At 43.6% G+C, this 6,559-nt stretch overlaps 1 long non-coding RNA gene across 1 annotated transcript; it reads right to left on the reverse strand.

Annotated features, from left to right (window-relative positions):
• Positions 1-468: 468 nt before the first annotated feature.
• On the reverse strand, positions 469-4,371 carry LOC134527003 (uncharacterized). Its single transcript, XR_010074067.1, has 3 exons — positions 4,206-4,371; positions 3,516-3,603; positions 469-552 (listed from the first exon to the last, which is right to left on the reverse strand). It is a non-coding gene; the product is annotated as an uncharacterized LOC134527003 (long non-coding RNA).
• Between the last annotated feature and the right edge of the window lie 2,188 nt (positions 4,372-6,559).

Raw genomic sequence — 6,559 nt, forward strand, 5'->3', positions numbered from 1 at the left:
GATGTGCTCATCTTTCCTTAGAGTTTCTCCTTCAGGGAGTAACTAATACAAACATAAAATAAAACCTTATTTGCCACATGGGATATAATCAGTATCCCAAAGCTCACTTTGTCATCTTCCCCCTGGACATCCCCTCTGGTTTGGGATTGAACATTTTATCTGAGCTAACCACCACCAGGCTCCCTTAAGACTCATGGGAGAAAAAAGAATCATATCTCACAATTTGTGCATATCATAGTTAAGGGGGCATTGGATGAATCACCATAAAAAGATTGTGAAGAAAGCCTTCTCATCTACAGAGTGACCCAGTGACTTTGCTGTGAGCTGCACCAAGGAGAACACGACTTCCTTTGGTCTGCTGTCATATGCTTATTTTCCATCATCTGCAAGCTTCTGTTCCAACTGCAGCAATGTACCTCCACCTGGATCAATTAATGCAGGTCTAAGAATGAGATCTGCTCACCTGATGGTCTGTATGCTGGGTCTGAGTTTGATCTACCGGGTCTAGATCCAGGACTGAAGATCCTCAATCCGTGTTCATTTGTTGGCATCCTGATACAACAATGGATAAAAACTGAGCAGGAAGCAACGCTACCACGAACCATGGCAGAAAGTACCTATTTCAGCCCCTCAGATGCGAAGGAGTGGAAGCAACTGAAGCTACAGGGGTGCTCCCAGGAGCTCAGAGCAGTGAGCATGATGGACAACATGAGGAAGGTCCCAGTGTGAGAGCTGGAGCAATGCAGGAGAATGGAGTTGCCTTCTTCCCCCCTAACATGAAGGTGGCAGCAAAGGGAAGTCAAAGATTTGTATGAGTAAAAAACTTCAGGCCTGCCCATAGGTTTCCTCTGATCCCTGTAGCATCTGAAGCGAGATTACAGATTTTTAGGTAGACAAGGAAAAGTAGGGCAGGTCTGACATTACAGTTTTCATATCAGATAAAGCACGCACAAAGGTCGTTGGTGGCAAGAGACTGAATCCCAGCTTTCTCTTCCGCCCTGTAGGAAAAGTAATTTGGTTACAGCTTGTCGCAACCATATTCTGGGCTCTTGGTAGATGAACCAGAAGGAAGAAAATTAATAATAAAATAAAATAATATTTTTATATTTTCATATTTGTCTAAGCAGAGAGCATTTGAGGGGAACAGACATACCACGCAAGTTTGTTGCAGCTACAGTTAACCTCTTTCCATCATGGAAGAGGACAAATCCTTTACAACATGTGGGGGCAGGGATGTTAAACTCCCTGGCGTGATTTACTGTAAGAGCAGCTCTATTGAAATCATTGAAAGATAACTGTTAGAAAAACACTCATCATGCGTCACTGAAGAGAGTAAAGGAAAACCAAAGACTAAATCCTGAACTACAGCTTCTCCCCTTCTTCCTTAGCCAAAGACAGGCCTGCTGGAAGAACCATCAGGGAGCGACATCCGTGAAATCAGAACACCAGGTCAGCCTTTTAGCATCACCCCTCTTTCATGAGTTACAGAAATGGGGAGGGGAAAGGGGAGGGTCCACTCAAGGTCCACCCAGCAGATCAGCGCAAGCACGGGAAGAGCAGCCAAGCCTGTGGATGACAGTGTGCGCTTGGGATCAGTAGCAGGGCTGCGGAGGACTCCAGCATGGAAACTTCCTCCCTGCGTTTACTAATTCCGATCCTTGTAAAAAGCCTTACCCAAAGGACGGTCCCAGCGAGGCACACAAAGTACAGCTTGCCATAGACAGAAAATACAGTTACTGCGCTTAACTATCACTTGACTCCCGAAGAATAGAAAATAAACATAACTTATTACAGGGCCCCAGAGAACTGTAATTTTCCTAAATATGGGGGAGGGAGACTATTTGTTCAATCTTGAAAATTATAACAAGAGGGCTAAAATTAACCTCCCTAGCATTCTCACGGTTCTTTTTCGATAAATAAATATCCTTTTGCTAGCTACTGTTTTTCCAGAATAAGAGCCATATTACCAGCACATGTACCTTTGATTACTACTTGCATGGGATTAGATTATCTTTAAGTTTTAATCGTTCCTGCTTTGCATTGACATTCTTAAGTGCTAGATATACACTCTCTAGTAGGTTAGTCTGTTACATAAACGCAGACAGGCTTGGCTTAAAAATTCTGTATTATCCGAGCCAGTGTTTTGAGACAGATCCTACTTTTGAAGTAGACAGAATGCAAATTCCTCCCGGTACTCCCACCATCGCTTCAACACCACTACTACAACAAAATTTCCATTTTAGGAACCATTTGATGCCATGGAGAAAACGACACATACTGAGAGGATACTGTGACCTTTGAGTATTTATCTTTCTCAAGCAACTTCAGTCATTGGTGAGGGCGACTGAGACATCTGCATCCCCAAAGAAAAAGGGTGGCAGGCAGTCAGAAAAAGTCATGTAGACATGACTTTTGCAATCAGCCAAGCTAAAAATACTCATCCCCCATCCACACATGCAAGATTTGGGCTGCGCTGGCTGAGGCCAGCGGGCCGTTAGGAAGCAAAAGCAGCAATGTTTTATATGGCAGTGCCCCTGGGGCTAAGGGCAGGTAAAGCTCACAGGAAGACCCAAGACCTCTCATTAGGTTATCTGATCCGGCACACAATGCTGGTGCAAATTTTGATTTCCTCCAAACTCACTCCAGGGTCACGGAACCCGCAGCAACAAGTGGAGCTGCCTGCATTGGCAATGCACAGCGGGCAGCGCCAGAGCAGACGGTGGGTGACGGGAGCAGTGGGGCCCCTGGCAGGTCTTCCAAGGAAAACAGATCTGAATGATGAAGTTCTGGTTTTTCTCTGACAAAGGGTGACTGCACTGTGGCCCTCCCCAGAGCGGAAAGACCACGATAAGGACAAATAAACATCGTTAGTTTCTTCTGAGACAGTCCAGAGTTTGCAAAGTTCTTGGAATAATAAGCAGGCACAGCACAGCTTTTCAGGTGCCAAAAAGAGGTTCTAATGTACTTCCTTTCTGAAAATTATTTGTTTCCTACCACCTCATCTTTGTTTTCCCTGAATTTATTGCAAATGTAATTTTGTTCCCAGCAGGAGGGTTATATGTGTAGCGGATGAAGGACTGTATTCCGGGTGTGGCGCGCACAGAACGACACCCTACAATTTTCACAGACACATAGGTGTCTGTGTCACCTCGTAATTGCTTCACTATGTCTAAACCACAGGCTCGGTCTCTGTCAACAGTCTCAGAAAGAGAAGGGGGGTGGAGAAGGGCAACTGGCCCCGGCAAGGCAGGCAGGGGCCGAACTGGGCACAGCCTGGGCCACCCACTGGAATGAAACACTTCCGTTTGGGCTGACAACGTGCCAAACTGGGTCTAACTGCTTTAGGGGGGGAAAATAAATGGCGTTCAAAACATCTCCAGGAGGCGTATGAAAACAGCATTTTTGCCTAAACAAACACAAAAGGTATTTGGCAGCTCTGCCCAGAAAACCATGCCCTCTGGGATACCCCAGAGAAGGGGGATGTTTACACTGATGCTCAGGTCAGTGGTACATACCTGTAATGTTTAATGCAGTTGTCGTAAATGATCCCTTGACTTTTTCCCATGAGAAAGCTTTTCAGAGTTTACCTCCTCCTAAGTTCTCCTAAAAAGTTGACAGAAATGTTCAGAAAAAAAGATTTTCTGATGAAGAAGATAATTTTTTTCAGACAGATTATTTTGATGTAGCAAAGAATTAAAAGTTAATTCTGCGAGACTGTAAGATTTCATTACCGCTTTATCTGAATAGGTGTTTTATTATTTCATTTGAAAGTGCTATTTTAACTCAGGCACAGCTGTTGTCCCTCAACAGGGTTCGAGCCCAGTGCATAGCAGTCAATTACCAAACACAGAGCTGAGATTCCATGTTTGACACTTTTTACAGTTCTGTGCAGAAAGATACCTGGCTTAGGTTACTTTAGGTTGCTGGAGACAGGTAAATTTGACACTCGCTCCCTTCCAAACTATTGTCTATTCTTATAATCGATAGTTCTGTCTACTTTCTAGTCTTGTAGGTAAATACTCTGTTTTCTAGTATGGCTAATTGCTCTGTGACTCCACTTCCATCCATCATCCCCTGTACTCGTCCATGCATGGACACACTCACTCATCTATCCACCCATCCATCCACAGACTTATCCACCCATGCGACTACAAATTCCTCCCTTTGACAGTATGGGCCTTATCCAGAAATCCCACAGTTCTCACCTTTTTGGATTCTTGCCAGCTCCATAAAATAATCCATATTGTCCCTATAACTGTTGTCTCTTCTGGTTATCATGATTGGCAGGCCTGGTAAAGATTGACTTACATAGTCCTGTTCAGGCTGGGAGAAGTCATATTACACAGCAACACACCATTGTAACAAGCCAGAGTATACCCATCATAAAGAGTTTTAGCCATTCAAAGTTTGGCAGTCATGAGGTTAATCACGAAAAATCAGCTCTGGTGTTTTGTTTTATTTCTTTGACTAATGTGTGTAACTGCCCAATCTTTTCTTCTACTCGTGAATTGTCTGACAGATTAAAACAACACATTCCTTTGAATTCCTCACATTTGTGATTATGTCTTAACAGAAGGTAATCTATGGCTGCTCTGTTTTCAAGGGTGGCTTCTCATAGCGCGGCCATTTCTCCACCTAAGGTTGCTAGTGCTTGTGAGGTAAAGTTTATACCTTTTACTGTTGCCCAGATAAGGCGTTTGATCATATGATAATTCTTAGCTACACCTACTCCTGGGGTGATAAAGGCGGCAGCACTTCTCTCTCCTGGACTGATAAGAGTTACCTCAGAATTACAATCTGAAGGCAGCTGTTTGGCTTCTCTTTTCTGTCAGCTGCCTTTTCCTATGACTTCCTCAACTAGGTCTCCTTTAGAGGACATAAGTATAGTTAATTTTCCCATGGTGCAGGGACCCCCTGTACCATTAGCTGGGATATAGATGAAAGTTTCACGACCACATAACAAAAACCACCCCAGAGATAATTTAGTGTGTGCATTTCCATAAGGCATTTGGTCCATAAAGTTACACCTAATATGAGGGTAGGAATGAGTTAAGTTTTCACAGTTTTTCAGGCAGTCTGTAAATGCTACACACCTTTCTGCCGGGAACGTACATCTGGCTTTTAAGCGTATCATCTCTTTATCTTTTCTGAGAGTTATATTTCCCCAGCTACACATACTCTGATAGGTGTTAGTTAAATCAATGTGGGCTAGGTATGTGTAATTCTTTAGTACCTGTAAGGATGTAGGTATGCCTATGGTACAGGATGTAAATACATGTTCAACTGATTCTCCCCCCATTAAACAAAAGTCAGTAGATTTTGCCACACTTCTGGCTAAATTTTTCCAAATGTTTTCTCTCCTATCCCATTCATGATTCATGAGTGAGTACATGTTATTCTGATTGGTCATTATGAACAGTGAAATTAGCAGGAGGCAAAAAATCTTCATTTCTGCCTTTCGGACCACAACCGTAGATCACACAGTGGTTCAACTTGTCACAATTCCTTCATTGGACCTGCCTTTGGAGAGGTGCTCTGGTCATCTGCTTCAGGTGCAGCTTTTATCCACATGTGATCAATCTAGGATTTAATTCCATCTACTTTAACTGCTGTCTGTGTGGTTAGAAGTACCTCCTGTGGTCCTTTCCACACCTCCTTTAATGGTTTGTCTTTCCAAGTTCGGATCAGCACTCAATCTCTGGGTCAGAAAGGGTGTATTGGAACATCCAGAGGCAGAGACAACCATTCTTGAACATACCTGTGGAGAGAAGATAACGCAGTGGCCAAAGACAAAAAATGCTCTCCTACTCAATTTTCACCTTTTACATGCATTTGGCTCCCTTCAGTCACCAGTTTGTTCACAGACTATGGCCTACCATGTAATAGTTCAAATGGGCTAACACCCTCCCTGGCCCTAGGGGCTATTCTAATTCTCAGGAGTGCTATTGGCAGTATCTCTGACCATTTTATGTGAGTTTCCTGACATATCTTAGCTAATTGTTTCATTAACGTTTGGTTCATCCTTTCCACCTAACCACTAGACTGCGGCCTCCAAGTTTTTTGTAGATCCCATTTAAAATTTAAGGCTTTTGCCACTCCTTGGACTATTTCTGACACAAAGCAAGGGCCATGGGCTGAGGAAAGTTCCTCTGGTATCCTAAATTGGGGGATTATCTCTTTCAAAAGGATCTTTACCACTTGCCTGGCTTTGTTGGTTTGACAAGGAAAGGCCTCTGGCCATCCGGTGAAAGTATCCTTTATCACCAATAGATATGGATGGAATCTTCTTCTGGGAAGTTCTGAAAAGTCTATTTGCCAGTATTGCCTGGGCTTCATTCCTCTCTTTGTTTCTCCCGGTGGAGGTTTCAGTTGGATTTTGGGGTTATTTGCACAGCACACAGGGCACCTTCGCACTATTCGATCCTGGCTTCCTGGACTAGTAATGCTGTTGCTGCTACATGCTTGTAGGCACATCAGCCATCCTTTACTGGTTTCGTCCCACTCTTTGGCTACTGGTCTTTTCCAGCTCCTTAACATCTGAGTCATTATCCCTACAGCC

This window comes from Chroicocephalus ridibundus, chromosome 1 (genome assembly GCF_963924245.1).
Source record: "Chroicocephalus ridibundus chromosome 1, bChrRid1.1, whole genome shotgun sequence".
In the NCBI taxonomy this organism is placed as follows: domain Eukaryota; kingdom Metazoa; phylum Chordata; class Aves; order Charadriiformes; family Laridae; genus Chroicocephalus; species Chroicocephalus ridibundus.